General features: G+C 42.0%; 1 protein-coding gene and 1 long non-coding RNA gene across 12 annotated transcripts in view; one reads left to right on the top strand and one right to left on the bottom strand.

Annotated features, from left to right (window-relative positions):
- Celf2 (CUGBP Elav-like family member 2) overlaps positions 1-17,258 on the bottom strand; it is a 507,177-nt gene that overhangs the window by 165,641 nt on the left and 324,278 nt on the right. The gene's annotated exons all lie outside the window — the stretch shown is intronic.
- Positions 944-4,841, top strand: LOC124961512 (uncharacterized). The gene is made up of 3 exons (XR_007104269.1): positions 944-1,016; positions 3,755-3,799; positions 4,066-4,841. It is a non-coding gene; the product is annotated as an uncharacterized LOC124961512 (long non-coding RNA).

Raw genomic sequence — 17,258 nt, 5'->3', positions numbered from 1 at the left:
CCGCCCATGACTACCTCTGGCTCAGAAGCAGAAAGATCAGAAAGGAAACACATACACTACAATTAACCTGCAAATAGGTGTGATTTCACCTTAGCCTCAGGGAAAGAGTAAGCAGGTACCCAAAGATCTTAAGCGGAGTTTCTTATTTGGTTATAATCCAAAAAGAGCACTTTAAATCTGCTGTGGATCTAGGTTAGTCTTGAGCCCTTAAGAAAAGCAACATTAGTGGTTAAAAACCCCAAATCTTAGGGAAAGGAGAAATCCTCAATTGGATTTAATCGAGAGAAAAAAATGATGTCAAAATACTCTTCCCTAGGTCTTGACTTCAATTTCTACTTCTTATCCCCCTATTTTATCACTTTTTAAAAAAATCCTGGAGATAAACAATCAGACTGTCTAACTTGAAGCATTTCAGAGCTTCCTCTAATCAACTTTATTGTTATAAAAAAATGTTCTGCTGAATAAAATACTGAGTACAAAATCTTCTTTCAACAATTTAGGTGTAATGTAATGCTTGTTTATGTTGCAGCTAGGTAGTTTATCTTGTTCTCATGCACCTATACTTCTTTTCCGATCACTCTTTGCGAATTCAATAAACACTCTAACCCTGCAGAGGGGTGGAGGCGGCAGAGCCCCCATGCAGCACAGAATGGAGTGTTCACAGCATGCTGAAAGCCAAGCAAGCGTGTGGCAAGGCTTATTTCTGGGACAGGAAGAACTCGTGGTTATTGCTGCAAAGAGGAAGGCAATGCCACAGGTCTTAGCTAACAGAAACCGGAAGTTCGAAAATGGCACTTGTCTGTACGGATCACAATTAATATTAACGAATGAGTCAGGTGGCAGTTTTCTTGTCCAATATCTAATTTTTGTTTTCTAAAGCAAGCATTCCTCGATGCTTCTCCGAAAAGGTGACCTTTTATATTTTCTCAAAATACACAGATTTAGTCAAGACCCTTAAAGGAAGGAAAGCTGAGAAGAGGTCCCAAAGTCTTACGCGAACTCTGGTCTTCATGTTGGTAAGTGTGTATTTTATCATTTCTGTCAGAAGGCTGCCTGGAAACTTCTTATCATCCTGAGGCAGTGGCTAAGGGCATGGCCTCTGATTGCGGGCACTACCACTTCCTAACTGTGCTACTCTGGGCCTCAGACCCTTCATCTACAATATGGAACAACAGGCTCCATCTCACAGAGTCACAGAACATGGCATGGAATCAGTGCTTTATAAATACCAGTTATTTATACTGTACGTTCCTTCTTGGCATTTGTAGATGCACTTGAAAATGAGTGAAAAGTTTACTTTTTGATCCTAAATTTTCATCATGTAGATCCAAGCATCATTCATGTTGTAAATAACAATAACAGGTATCTTTTATATACCAAATATGGTGCCAGGTGCTTGATGTTTTTAATCCGTCTAGCCACCCTTTGAGAAAGTATATTTTTTAGTTGCCAATATCTAAGAAGTAAGTTCCTCTCCTAAAATCACTAGCTTATAAATTGAAGAACTAGAATTCAAACCTATGTCCACTGGGCCCCGAAGAGTAAAACATTTCTAATCCACCATGTGGCAAAATATTCTGTCTGGCTTGTGTTGAGAGTAAACAGCTCATGGCAAATCCATGGGAAGTCTAAGCCAAAAGCAAGTCCTACCAGGTCCCTGGAATCATTGCTGAACAAGAGGTAGCGCTAACGGGCCCATGTCCCTTTTTTCTTCCTATGGGAAAGATGGTAAAAAAGTGTCAAATTTAAGAGTCCTTTAAGGCTACTTTAAAACTCTGGTTTACTCAATCAGCGCACAAAACTGTCTCTTATCTCCTCAAGTCCCCTTCCTCTCTACTCCCACAGAATTAGACTCATGAGCATCTCCCATCCAAATCTACATTCCTTCCTGTCTGCCTTTTGGCAAATAACCATTCTGAAGATTTACACCAAGTGCTAAAGGCAGGACAGTGCCTTAAGTAAATCCAGTCATGACTCTTGTCCAGTAAATTAAATCCACCACCACACCCTGCCCATCAAAAGCTGTCCTTGGAATTGGTAGTTATATCCCACTGACTATCCCATTGTTACTAAATCTCATACCCTAAATCCTTTCTGTATTTCAATAGTCTGGTTAATTTTACTCTAATCTACCTAAGCTGCTCCTCCTGTGGACTCCAGATTTCCTGGCTGATGCTCATTTCTAGTGGAGACTGGCTGACTTTTGTCCTCATGGGGCTGTAAGGTACAGAAACTTCTAAGAAAGATAGAAATTATGTGTTTCACAGTTAACCTTTGAGAGTTCTTGCCAGAGCCCACAAAGAGGCCATTCTTCATAGACAGGTAATTATGGGAACAGATACCCTAAATCTGAATAAGACCCTCGGTCGAACCTCTACTTAAAAGAATCTAATTGGCTTAGAAAATTCAGACCAATTCACTTCTCGTCACTCCCCAGCCATCCTTATCCAGGATAGTGCATTTTACAGTGCAGAAATGTAGATTGAAATTCAAGTAATACTTATTGACAGCCTACTCTTTGCCAAGTACTTGACATGCAATATTGCGACAGCTCCAGTTGGAACCATCTTCATTTTAGGGAAGAAGGAACTGGGAGTCACAGAGATATTGTGCCTTTTCCAATGTCACGCCCTTAAGAAAGAGTGACTGCAGAACATGGATGGAGGAAGATTTAAAAGCCAATTGCCCTTCCCTACTATTCCAGGAACTGAGATTCTCTAGGGGGATGTGTCCCAGGGACTCGGTGGCCACTTGTGGACACAGACACATACATCTCTGCTGGCACCTCGTCTACAAACTGCAACAAGATCCTGAGTGCCAATTCTGCTTCTGTCCTCGGCAAGGAGCCAACTATAAGGCTCTGCTAGGACAGATGCCATATGGAACTGGACTGCGAGTCACAGAGCACGAAGCCAATGGGTATTGTTGGTATCAGCCTTGGAGCCAAGATGAAAATATGATGATGCTCGGGAAAATGAGCGTGCTTACTTTTGCTTTTAGCACAGCACTGACCTACTTCCCTACTCTATTTTCTAGTAAAAAGAACTAAATCAATAGAGGATATGCAAATCTTCTGAGGTTCCTCTCAAGAAGTGAAATGTAATTTTAAAAAATAATAATTGATTCAACACATTATTATTATTATTCATTCCAGGACAACAACCTTTTATAAGGCCTAATGATTTGCAGGTTTCCTTTTGGAGAATGGTAACAAGAGAATTGAGATCTCTTATCTTTCATCTTGTCCTTGGATAACTTTGTATGTTATATTTCCTATACAAAAGCAAGAGCAACTGACTTGCAAAATGGCTGAGAAATGCCAAGTGGCCTTAAATAACTATGTTAATGCTGAAAAATGACATAGAGTGCCACCTTTAGTATATATACTAAACCAAAAATCATACCCAAGATGGATCGTCTTGGAAAAAAATTCTCTAAAGATAGCTAACCTTTCTGGTAGTTATCAATATTCAGATCACTCTAACACTTTTTGTTCCTTGGAATATCCTGTATCAGTACTGTCCAACTCAATGTCACTAAGGAAATGATCCATATCTGCACAAAACAACATGGTAGCCACTCGCTGCATGTGGCTACGGGGTATGTGACATGTGGCTAACTCAAATAAGAAACTAAATTTTTAGTAAATTTTATTCAAACTGCTCTAGATTCAAATATACTTATCTTCCCCCTTCCCTTTTTAAACACTGAGTTGAGATTCACCTCAACATATTTTGTGGCGACTGTTTTGCAGAAGCAAGAATGCAGGACCAGGAAGATGATCTGCACTCAACTGCAGGTCAGTAGATAGTGGGCTTGGGTTCCTTTCTCAGCTCAGCATCCGTGAAACTGTGGGATCATGGGAAAATCAAGTAACCACTATGTACCTCAGTTTCCTCAGTGGTAAAACAAAGAGACAGAAGAACCTCCATCTGGTTCTTAATTCCTATAATTCTGTAGTTGTGGTTTGGTCACATTGACTTATGGAAAAGATAATTTAGGCAATATGACCAGCTGCCTGAAACCCTGGTGTGATTCCCCTTCTGTGTCCAATTTGTTCCCCAGGTTCACAGACAACCACATGGAAGTCAGAGTTGACAAGGTGTCATCTCCGCCGTGGAGAGCACCCGACAGGCTCAGACAGAGCTGAGAGAGGTCGGCTGCCGTGGGTGTTGCCAGAGAACCATCTTTCTCAATCTGTGCCAGGGCTCTTGCTAATATCCTAGCGGCAGTTCTGTCATTTCAGCCAGCTGACAAGCAGTCTTTCAAAGGGCTCAGGAGTCATTTTTTAATATCACTTGTACTTAAGTAATAGCACACAAAGAAACAGGCTTTGTTTGGTTATCATAGGAAACTATCCAAGGCGAAGCTGTATAAGGCAAAAGCAAAAGAAAGGACCTGGCAGAGGGCCTGCGTGCCTCCGGCGGGCAACAGGAAGAGCATGGAATTCATCGGTATTAACAGTCTTCTACGCTGGCCATCTTGGTGCTGGTTATTTAAGGAGAGCATGCTCTTCCCCAGAGACTGGCAGGCAACATATCACCCAGGGTGCAGGTAGCAGCTTTTCCTGCACGATCCTCAGGAAAACATGTGACAAATTCTGAACTACCCCACTCTGGAGAGGCTCGCTGTCACTCCAAACTTACCCCAGCACCTCTGTTGAGAAGGAGGAATCAGCTGCCCTTTAACCCCAAGCTCTGGGAACTGCAAGCTCTTTAAAAATGCACCACTTGACGGCCACGTGAAGCAAACGTCCATCTTCCCTGAATGCCTTTCAACAGAGCAGTTTGCTATTGGTCAGGAACAGAGAAAGAACTGTATCCTAACTGTAGTGGGATCATGGGTGGCTGATATTTTTTTCTTTTCTTTCTTTCTTTCTTTTTTTTTTTTTTTTTTTTTGTAAACTCAAAACTCCCTGGATATCAGTTATACTAGCAATAAAATGTGAAAATAATGATGCTCCTGTATTTACCTGGGAGGTATTGCTGCCATTTATCATGTGTGGCAAAACCTTTTGAGTCACAGCCACACCAATTAGGGAATGAGGCCCCAAAGCTCGGAGGTGAGACGGCCATACATCAGCTAGGGAATCCTCACGGAAGATTAACTGGAGCAAATAATACCCTAAGCACCTGAAAGAGGCAAAACTCTCCTCCAATGTTCAATTTGTAAGTAAATGAGTTTGCGCTCCTCTGAAGAAAAGGTTCAAGGTTCCTTTAGGTACACAGACACAGAATGTGCTCGTCCCTGGACTTGGATAAAATGTGAGGGGAAAAAAAAAAAAATTCTGCACCAGACATCATTTTCTTTCACAGACAACTAGGAAAGGGCATGTTTGTGACAGGCGTTTTGCTAGATGACTGGAGTTAATGTTGGACTGTGTTTGGTTGGAGGTCTAAAAGCTATACATATGTTTACTAGGGTAAATTGCAACCATGACTCAAAGGGAACCGCTCCTGCGGAAAAGGTCACAGAACACCAGCATTTGGTCCCACCAAGTAAAAGGGAAACCTGATTACCTTATCTCAATTTGACTGCTAGTAAAAAGCAGAATACTGGAAAACCCCCACAAAGAAGTAAATTTGGAGGCATGCAGGGGGTACCTGATGGCGGAACCTGCCCGGCTGGGAAGGCACAGAGGCATGGGTTACAGAGAGCCCCACCCGGGAAACTCATTTCCTTCCGTGATTTATCAGAAATAGTTTTGTGGACCTCAGGGTCCAGCAGGGGGCATTTGCGCAGGAGGGGGAGGTGTTCCAGATGAACTTTTAGAAATGGCAACTGGGAAATAATCATCTCAAAGAAGATTTATAGAGGGCTTCACATTTCCAAAGAGATTTAGGGCACACCATGATGATGACACCTGACCCCAAGTGGCTGAGGCTGACACAGCCCCCACTTTACAAATGAGCAAACTGCTCCTGGGGCAGAGAGAGGGAGTCCCCCCTGTCCCACTTCCTTGCCCAAGCCTAAATGCTGCTGAATCGGCCTGCTTGCTGTGGGGAAGTGATTGGAAATGGCTCTTTTGGATGATTGAGTGGAGATTAGTTTGGTCATCAATTAACTGAAAAGCGAATCATTACAAAATGAAGACAAATGTCGTGAGAAACTCAACACAGGCTCCCACTTCCCGAACACTGATTTTTTTTTTTTTCCAACAAAAATGCCCCCCACCCCCTTTCATAGTCTAGCAGCAAGTGATGAAAGTATGGAGGGCACCTCTAGAGGCCAAAGTGCTGGGCCCCATGTCTGGCCCCCTGCAGACCAGGTTTAGCAGCTCTGCTTCTCAAGGAAGACAGTCCTGCTATTGCCCCTAGTGAAAATACTATGCCTGGACTTATTTACACAAGAAAGACCAGTCAAGGCAGATTCACAACACTCTCCACTTAATACAAGACACTGATTGGCCAAAGCGGGTGAGTACCCCTTGCAGAATTTCAAACACCTTGGAAGTTTTCCCCACACAAAGTCCTTCTTCTTTCCTTCCTCATTCTTACACAGTTATTCAAGACTTGCTTTATGTCAGGCACATATTGGATTTGAAGGAGAGGTCTGAGATATAAATATGTGATTGATGCCCTTAAGCTACTCTTAGTCAATGAGAAGCAGCAAGATGTATATTCCATGTAAAGCCCAAATCCAACGTACTCTGGCCTATAATAGAGCAATATATGAGGGCTGCAGTAAGCCAGAAACAAGTGACTAATGCTGCCGAGGGGACGGGGTGGTCAGCAATCTACACCACACTGCATTCTTGTGGTCAATGTTTAAATGAAATTTAGGAAAGAAAAAAAAAAAATCAAAGCCAAAGGATAAGCTATACCATTTCACTTAGTTGAGAGCGTGACAGGGGAGGAAATAAAAAACAAAGAAAAGAAAAAATGGTGGCTCTGTGGGTTGGGACTTTACTGAATGGGGCCCAGGAGCAGTTCCCACCTGGAGACACAAGACCTGGTGAGCCACTAGGAGAGAAAGTTCAGCAGAGACCCCTGGCAAGCATGGTGGCCACTTGTACCAATGGCCTCGCCCAGTCCTTCAACCTGTGCTTGAGATGCCACATCCTGGAAGTCTGTGGTACAGTCTCCTCCATCTCTGCTCTCTCACACACTGTGTGAACTCCTGGGCAGAGGCTCCCTGTTCTTGAATATTCCTGACGTTGACCATACCACTCAAACAACTTTCCTGGTCTGGACCATTTGGCTCTACTATGACAGAATCCTCTAGCAGCACCTCAAATTCAGCATACCTAAAGATAACCTTTTCCCATCTTTTTTTCCTCCAATGAGGTTTCATGTTCCACTTCCCTGGTAGTCAGTCTTACTGGTTCACATTCCCCCGCCCAAGAATCTGAGCACCGAAGCAGGGAACATGCACCTAATCCAGACTGACTGCTTGTTCTGACCTTGTCCCCTCTCTGACCTACATGAACAATGATCAGCTGAACCCCAGCAGGGTATATGGTAAAACTGAAATTCTTGACAATGGTGTTTTAGTCAATTATTCATTCAATAAATATTCACGGAGTGACTCCCTCAATCGGGCACTGTTCAAGGTACTGGGGGGATAGCAATTGGTAAATTGGGGATAAAGTAGCTCTGACGGAGTCTGTATTCTAGAGGGAGACATGAGATAAACAAAATAAATAACCCTTATACCAGAGGGCTGGGGCTGTAGCTCAGTGGCAGAGTGCTTGCCTCACACGGGTGAGGTGCTGGGATCAATCCTTGGCACCATGTTAAAAAAAATAAACACATAAAAAGATATTGTGTCCATTTACAACTAAAAAATATTTTTTAAAAAACTTATACCAGAAAGAGATTACTTCAAAGGAGAAAAATAAGAATAATAAAATAAGAGAGGGAAATTAGAGAGTGTGAGTGCAAGGTTGCAAGTTTAAATAATGTGGTCAGGAAGGCCTGGTGCGGAAGGCCTTGAACTCAATCCTAGCACGTATCTTCAGTCCATCCTTTCTGAATGGCTATCGGCAATGGGCAGGAAGTCAAAAAGCAGCAGAGATTAAATCTCACATTATGGGATTTGCCCCCACTATTATAAATAATCTAGCACTGTTCCATTAAATCTGAGTCGATGCACCTTTTACCAACGAGTTACTGAGTCATGTCCAGTTTTCTCTAAATGCCTGCAGGCTCCACTTGTCCCCACACAGTCACTGTCCTAGTTCTGGCTACCATCTTGTACCTGAATGATGGCCACACCCGTTCAGTGGGCTTTAACCACTTTGGAGTACAGGACAAAGACTTTGCCGACCTTTGTGCCTGCTGGCATTCAGAACTCTATCCACTTTTCCGTTAAATATTGATCATCTGTCCATTCATTATTCATTTTATCATCTATCAGTGGCAAGATTTAATCTCAGGTGGGTCTCTCCCCAACCTGCTTTCTGTCTACCTTTCTCGGTCATAAATGACGTGTAATCAAGGAATACAAATGCAACGGGATGCCAGCCTAAGAAGTCAGCCAGCAACACGAGGTTTGGCAGAAATGCACTGCAAATTACTAATGCCACCGTTTCCCTTCCAGTGATCTGAAAAATCAAAAGTTGACAGTAAATGGTAACTAATTACGTCATATTAATGACGGTAGTTGAGAAGAGAGAACAGAATCCATTTGTGGAGAAAGATACAAATTTCTATAGACATCGATTTATTAGGTTCAGGTGTATTTCTTTCTTTCTTTCTTTTTTCCTTAATAATGCCTTCAAACTCACATGCTTGTGAAATGCCAGCAACAAAATTAAGGAAAAAAAAATGATCTCACAGTAGCCAAAAATGTACGTCACAAAGTCCCCTTTCCTGATGTTTATGCCCTTTTTAAGCCTTTGGAGAGTGCTTCCACTGGTTCTCAAGGACTGTTTTATGCTGGTTTTCACAGGCTTGGTCATCTTTATTTTAAAACCCACAGCAGATTATAGTAAACAAGAGAGAGTCTTTGCTAGAGTCTGCCCTGTCCTGACAGCCCAGAGACAGGAATCTGGGGGCCTTGCAGGTAAAAGCCACTCACAGATGTATTCCTCAGCAGTCGCCTCAGACAGCAGCACAGCAAAATCATTAATTTGTATAGTGACAATCTTCTCTCATCTGAAGGGTAACATCATGCTCGATAAATTCTGCTTAAGGAAGCCAAGAAATATGTAATTTCTTGTCAGAAGAATTTCTTCAAAATCAGACAACGAAGAGAATAGGAACCTGAGAGGATAAGCTTTCAACCACACCGCAAACCTAGCTAATCAGAGTGACTGCCCCCCTTAGAGATGAGCCCAGATGCGACTTTCTCATTCTAACACCACGGTGGCTCAGATGTCAGGATTTGTGCACCCTCTAATGTGTTGTCATTACATGCAGAAACTGATTTTGCTTATTAGACTCTTCAGCTTTGTTTGGGCTAATGTTTCCCAGGTATCCTGCTGTATTTTAAGCTACCTGTTGTTTTGGTGGTTGTTCTGGCTGGGAGAAATGAGGGGAAGGGGAAGTAGACACAGGAGGGAGGAGTGATTCCCTTTTGGGAGTTGGTTTTTCCAAAGTCAATAAAGTCTGACTGATTCAGAAGTCATATTTAATTCTTGCTCTTCAAAACATCACAACAAATTATATTTGAGGCTTAAAAATTGGAAATAAAGGTCCAGAATTGATGCCTCTGATAACATTAATGGGACTAAACATGAATTTTTCAGAATTTTTCTATTCAGACATAAGGAAAAGCAATCAGATGCTCTATAGTAATTGCACTAAATTCCAAGATAGCAGTCCAAAACATTTGCTCTTTGACAGTCTGCTTAAAGAAATTTGCAAAAGAACATGGTCAGATTTGAACGATTACTAAAAGAAAACTTACAGAGTTGTATGCATGGCAGCTTATCAAGAGTGTTTCCCAATAACACAAATATGGTAGTTTGTCATGCTATCAAACCACATATCAAAAGGGAAAGTCCTACTTTGCTAGTTTTAAATCCTCAAATTATATTATAAGATGAAATCAATACCAGATACCACATCTTGATTTGGAAATATATAAGCCTTCTCTCCTTTTCCCAGTATGTCAGAAATTCCACTTAGCATCTTAAATCACCAATTAAAATAAGCTTTGACATTTAATTTGCTTATTTCTTAAAATGTACATCATCAGATCTAACCCCCTAAACAAATAAGAATAAAAATAGGATTATGTGCTAAATTATAATGGCTGTTATTCTAAGAGGCTGAATATCATTATATCAAAATTCCCCATAGCTGATTTTTTTGAAGCCATTTCTTCATTTTTTGACACTACATCTGGCACAATGAATACAGATGATCATGTGTTTATATATCTGTCTAACTGCCTTTCCCAAACACAGCCAGATGGAGTCTTTCAGAATCAAATTAATTTCAGATTAATTCACTCTGGACCCACTCCAGTTTCATGACTCTTTGCTTGGAGGCACCAACCAAATCGATGTGAAGTCATGAACTTGAAAGAGCACAGGTTCCTCAATATCAAGGGAAAAAATGGTATAACTCTGTGGTTGCTCCCCTTGCCCCCCAAAGAAATCCATTCAGGTACCACAAGCTGCCAGTTCAAGGACTGATCAACATTTCACAGTGTCAAAACCATCCAGAAAGAATTTCCTTTCGAATCCAAATAAGATCACAGTTAATTTTATATTCAACATTCATAATGCCTTGTGATGATTCCAGCAAAAATTAGTGTCCTCGTTACTAACCTCAGAACCAAGGGTGTTATGATAAACTTGCCATTCAGACAGAGTCAGGTGCAGCCAGTGACAGGAGGGAGTTAATTCTGAACACCCAAAGTGCATATTCTGTCTCTAGCTGTAGTTACTGAAGGAACTATAAACAAATGTAACCAGGCTTTGCTTGCTGTCAATCTTGGTGGATGCCTTTATTACCATACTTGTTTCAATTGCAATTTGGGTTTCCATGGAGACACAACAGTCAGCTCTAGAAAATTATAAGATAAATGTCAGGCGGTGATAACGGTGTTAATGAAGCTTCGGTGACAAGCAGCTCTGTGCTTCAAATAATAAGCCTATTTTCTATTAGCATATGTATAACCTGTCAAAAAAAAAAAAAACCCTGGAAGAGAATATTAAAAATTAAGTATCTACCTATCTATATTTAAGAGAGGGGAGAGACCCCTCTAGAATAGCTCAGACTTGGTGGGTCAACTCGAACAAGAAAAAAAATTAATTGCTCGTTTCTTGGGAAAATTAGGCACTACTCATGGCTCTGAATGACACCGTTGCTGACATCCAGAAATCCCTTTCTTTACCCAGTCACAAGCAGAAACTTGTCTTATAATGTGACCCAGGTATTCTCTGTTTTGTCTTTTTTCTTTTTGCAGTGCTGGGGATTGAACCCAGGGCCCTACCCATGCTAGCTGAGTGCTCTGTCACTGAATTATACCCCCAGCCCTTTTAAAAAAATTTTTATTTTGAGACAAGCTTCCACTAAATTGCCCAGACTGAGGAGGTCCAGCTACCTCATGGATAAGGCACTGACCTCCCAAATTGCTCAGGCTTGAATGAATTAACAATGCACCTGCTCAGCCCCCCGAGCAGCTGGGATTACAGGTGTGCCACCATGCCTGGCTCAGGTACCCTGTTTTTGTTTCTGGAAGCTAAGACCTCTACTAAGTCTGACCATGGCAGATTGTGACTTTCTGAGAAGGTCCTCGTGGTACCTGGACTGAGGGAACCCATACCCTCCTTTCCACTCTAGATTGCTGGATAAATCTAACTGGACTGCCAGTATCCAGAACCACCCTGGACTATTCTAGAGCCAAACATGTGCCACTGAAATTTCAGTGGGTCAGTGACAACCGTGGAGTTACAGAAGCATTCTGAAGCATTCTGAAGACCCAGGCTGAGACTGTGGAACTGTGAGTGAGGCACACTTCACAGAAAAGTCTACTACGAGAAACCAAAGGAAAAACAGATGTCCCTGTTGAGGAGGAATGATGATTTAGGACTGGAGCAGGTTTTGTAGGTTCTATTCACAAACGTCCTTTTAGCACCCTCAGATAAAGTGAAAAGGGTGATAAAGTGAAGAACAGTTAAGTTAGGGAAGTGATAATTCTGTAAATCAAAGTCTTTTCAGAAGGATAAAAGACAGATCTATCTATATGAGCTTCTCCCGAACAATTACTGCTAGCTGACCTTGACATAATCTCCACTATTAATTAGTCCAGTCCACTGTATTTTTCCTTTATTTATTTAACAACTGTTTATTGAGAACCTACTGTGTGCCAGGCACTGGGTTTAGAACACAATGACAACACACTGTCACTGTCCTTAGTTTTTTATCATTTAGTAGCTTGTACAACTTCACATTTGAGGGCTTGAAATAGGAGCTATGAATGTTCTTTTCCATCCTTGTTTGGTCTGTTTGGAAGTGACCACATGAGCCTGTTTTCCTGGGATGAGGCGACATCTTTGTCTCAGCTCCATGCTGGGTACAGCAGGCTGCTCGAGTCTTCCACCTTCCACTCGCTGCTACCCTGGCTTCTTTCGCCCAACTCCACTGTTAAGGAGGAGAACTTACGGGAGTCAAACCCAAGGTCCAGGGTTTAACTAGGCCAGGGTTCTGGGGAAGAATTTTCAGTGTAGCCTTTGAAAAAACAGCAAGTTCTTGCTGCCCCCAAAGTGTTTCTTTTTCTCTTAGAACACTCCCTGGTAACTCCACGTGGCTCCAGCAGATTGTGCTAGGGCTGCCTCCCACTCCAAGGGTGGGTACTTACCCTGTGTTTGCAAGATCCAGCATGATCAGAGATTCAGGGAGAAGGAGGACAAGAACGGAGGATTGTTTAAACAGAATGTTCTCGTTCTTTTAGGAGAGGAAACAGATTATGTTTCCTAGGAGTCCTAATCTCTGCGCATTTGTGTTCTACTTGATTCATCACAACATGGAAGACCCAGGGATATTAAGGTTTGGTCCAGGAGAAGCTGCCTTAGTCCTCCTTTTTGTTTAAGGTTATAATAATCTTTTGAGTCTCTCATGGCCAAGCTGACTCTCTGGGGCCACAAGTCTCCCTACTGTGGCTATGTGCAGGGTCCCCTGTGTATGTGACTGGTATGTCTACAGGAGGTATGAGCTCATGGGGACTCTAGAGCTCAGCATCCTATCCACCTCACTCAACTGCAAGGAATATAGTCTTGCAAAAACAACATAAAACTGAGCAAACACTATCTACCAAAACAATAACAAAAGCCGGCAATAGCATCACGTGACTCCCAAGGGCCTTTTCCCACCACCCCACTTGTGCAAAAGACATGGAAGGAAACATGAGTCTAGCGCCCCTACGATACAGGACACTCGTCCTATGATTCTTTAACAGGGTCAAAGTGGCAATCTGCATCTAGGGAATATACAGGAAAAGTCAAAAAGTTTAGACTCAGTAACTCCCTTTCGATGGTGGGATTTGAGGTTGGGAACTTTCAGTTGAAAATTAAAGCCTAGTGCTCTTACTACAAGCTGGGTGAGGAAGCCTCTGCTATCCTGGAAACAAGAAGATTATGAACGGCATGCCTTTCTCACCAAAAACTGCGACTGACAACTGCCCTCCTCCTTTCCAGAGCTTTCAATTCATTAATGCTACCCTTTGTTTACTTTTGCTCCTGTTAAAACCTTTCCTGATCTTGCATCATTCACGAAAGGTGTGTGTGTGGGGGGGTCCAATATTGAAACTGAAAGTCACCTGCAATTATTAGGCTTGGTATTTTTAAATTATGGAAAGGATTACTTTTATTCCTAATAGCAACACAAAGCATATTACTATAGTTCTTCAGTGTTAAAATGAAAGCCCTAAACTGGGGCAACTAAAATTGCAATCATAATTTTCCTGAATTGACAATATTTGCTAAATAGACTCCTGGAAGAGAAGGGGAGTTATACACGTGGGAAATAAAGAGGAGAGTATAATTTAAGTGTGGCACAGCTTCAAGAGCGAGGTCAAAAGTGAAAGCTGAAAACAAACAGCTGCCCAGGTTTTGGCTTGCTTCTTGCTCTCTAACGTGGAGGTCTGGCTACAAGAGAGGCAGCGTGCATTTTGCTGACCTGAAAGCAGGAGGTGAGCGCTGTCCACTGTTAGGAAAGCAACGCTTTCGCTTTGGAAATGTGGCTTTTAGGTTTTAGGTTTGCATGTTTTTTTCAGTTTTATAAGGGCAATCAAATACATTGAAGAGGACTCACTGGCATCATTAAAATGCCAGTAAAGAAGTCTTTCCAAAACAAGGTGGGAGAGGAATATAGCAAGACGTTACATTCCCCTAGGATTCAGGACGCTGGGTGCCTGCTCATATAACAACCAACACGCTTGCTTGCCATACTGGTGTGACAGGCAGTAACCGTGCCAAACGATAAAGATCACAGACCACAAAAAAGTGCGATACCTGAGTTCCTGCCTTTAGCCTCATGTTTTCCTTGAAAAATCACAATCTTTTTTTTCCCCCCCCATAGAACTGATGGAGGGAAGACAAAACTACTTTGAAGGACTTCTGTCTTACATTACTGAAAACAACCATCAAACAGAAACACTTACCGCTGCTGAAACCTGAACGCTCATCAAGAACAGGATGACACAAAAATATTAAAAACAACCACCCAAATTGCTACAAAAACAATTTTAATTCCCCTCCCCAGGTCATATGGTATCAATTTCGGAAACCACATTTCCCCCTGGGAAATTTAACTGTGTGAGCTTTTTGGAATCTGTAGTATAAGGAATACATTCAACAGCAGAAAAGCATTAGGATTTTTGGAAATCAGCTGATGAGCGTATCCCTGAATGAATGAATACCTGTGGATGGAGGAGATTCGAATCGAGGGAATGCCAGATGATGAGGTAACTTCCTAATTATGTGCCCATAACGGCACATGCACTTTGAGATCAGCTTGTTTTGGAGGTTTCCATACATAGGTTTCACTAGCAACCGGAAGAATAGAGATCTCCATGGAAAACCTGGCAGGGGTCCACCTTCACATGCTGGGAACATCGGGAGCCAAAGAGAGTAGAGAGCAGAGCTCGGGCAGATTTAGAAGAAAACAGGAACACCAGATGTGTCTAAGGCCATGCTCAGAAACTGCAAAGCCTCGGGGTTTATTTCAGACATTGCTTCTGGAAGCCCCGCCCCCTCTGGCCAAGTAGCTCATAGTTATGTGCACTGTATTTACAGGAATTTTTAGGAATTTCACCTAGAATGAAATACAACCTGAAGAGCAGTGGATTGAGCTGAGTGGGAAAATAAAATCCCATCAGCTGGTGAAGGCAGGGGATCTGCTTAATATGCATACCAGTAATTTAGGTAAGTGGCAGGAACTGGTCCCAAGTCAGAGGAAGGTGTCTTTCCTAAATGGGTTAACACATGATAAATGGTTCCAGCGAGGAGGCAGTTCCCCTGTGAAACCAGGGCAAGGAGGTTGACTGAGGCCATTTTTAATTCATTAACTGGCCCTTACTGACAGCCTAGTTTGGGGTGGGTTTGTTTGTAAGACAAAATTGATAACAAGGGTGACTAGCTTGTCTGGCTAGAGGAAGACCCTCCTTTTCTGTTTGTTTCTTTAATTAACAAAAACATTCAAAACTGACAGAGAAGAATAATGGTGAAATAAATTATGAAGCCACTTATGTATGAAACCATACATTATTAAAACTACTCTAAATGGGTCCTTAATTTAAATAAAGATGGTCATTTTAGGAAATCAAGCATCTTAAGAATGAGCAAGGACAGAATGTTATTCTGACCCAAGATATAAAAAGGTGGATCGCTTTGCCAGCAGTGAGCAGAGTATCAAACTGCCCTTGACTTTTATTAAAATTCATATACGTCTCTAAAGCTGGATGGGTCTCTATTTCAATTATTTACAGCCCCTCATTTCTATTGGTTAAAGATAGGAGAAAGCAGCATATTAGGCAAAATTCACTTCTAATATTTACACTTGGCCTAAATTTCAGACTAGTCAGCAAAAGCAAATCCTCAGTTCTATACTGTGTAAACAAAAGCCAGGACCACCTCTGGCAAATCTCAACAATGAACAATGCAACAGCGAAACACAGTTTAGTGTTCTTGTTGCTAAAAATACTGATTTCAGTACGGGTTGAACACCTACATTTAACTTCTTTTGGGGGATAGGTATTGGGGATGGAATCCAGGGGCACTCTACCCCTGAACTACACCCCAGCCCTTTTTATTGTTTGAAATAGGCCCTAAGCAATTTAAGGAGACCCTCACTAAATTGCTGAGGCTGGTCTCAGACTTACAATCCTCCTGCCTCAGCCTCCAGAGCCAACAGGATTACAGGCACGTGCCATTGTGCCCAGCTTACTCTCATCAATTTTAATACAAAAGACCTCAGTGTATGCATAGGAAAATCCAGGAGTTCCTTCCTTATTAAACTAAGTGCTCACTGTACAGGTGCCAAAGGCATAGCTGTTCAACTTATGCAAACAAACAAGTGCACTTCTTTGGGTAGCTCTCATGGTGCTCAGTTCTGGTGCTTTCTATGTAAAACGTATTTTTTTTTAAGAGGAGAAACAATTTATTTTGGCTAATGGTTTCAGAGTCCATGATCAGCTGGCCAATTTGTTGGGTATACAATGAAGTGGAACATCATGGTAGAAGCGCGTGGCAGAGAAAAGCTGCTCAGTTCATTTAAACCAGGAATCCAAGAGAAGGGAAGAAGGGTGTAAGATCCATCTTAACAGCTGTCTACTATTTCACTGACACCCTCGGGCCGATCTTCACTCTGCCCCGTGGCTCTTGACTGCCACCACCAGAGCTCCTGCTGTTCGAGGCCAGCCACGGCTCTGCTTGGCAGTTTTACACACCTGAGGACAGGTGTTCCTCAAAATGAATTTTCAAGTGGTGCAGTGACATGCAATCTCCTCTCTATGCCATGGAGGTAATAATTAGAATAATTTCCTAACAGAATCGGCAAACAGTGATTGTATGTTTATATAACTTATATTCTACAGTCAACACAAGGGAAACCCACGTGTGATTATGAGACACAGCCCAATCATTTTAACAGGCTTACCCCACTTAACAAGGACCTCCTGGTTGATATTCATAGAAGTCACACTCAAAAAGGCTTATGGGGACAAGCTTTGCACAAGCATTTTATTGTTTAATGACTGCAGAGGCTCTTGGGGCTCATCATAGTAAAAGAAACAAAAAAGGCGGGGAGCAGCATTGGTTTTTAATTACTTCTACCTCTGAATCGGCTGTCTTAATTACCAGAGTT

This window comes from Sciurus carolinensis, chromosome 12, assembly GCF_902686445.1.
Source record: "Sciurus carolinensis chromosome 12, mSciCar1.2, whole genome shotgun sequence".
Lineage (NCBI taxonomy): Eukaryota > Metazoa > Chordata > Mammalia > Rodentia > Sciuridae > Sciurus > Sciurus carolinensis.
The sequence above is the reverse complement of the archived record's forward strand: the minus strand, read 5'-3'. Positions and strand labels throughout refer to the sequence as shown.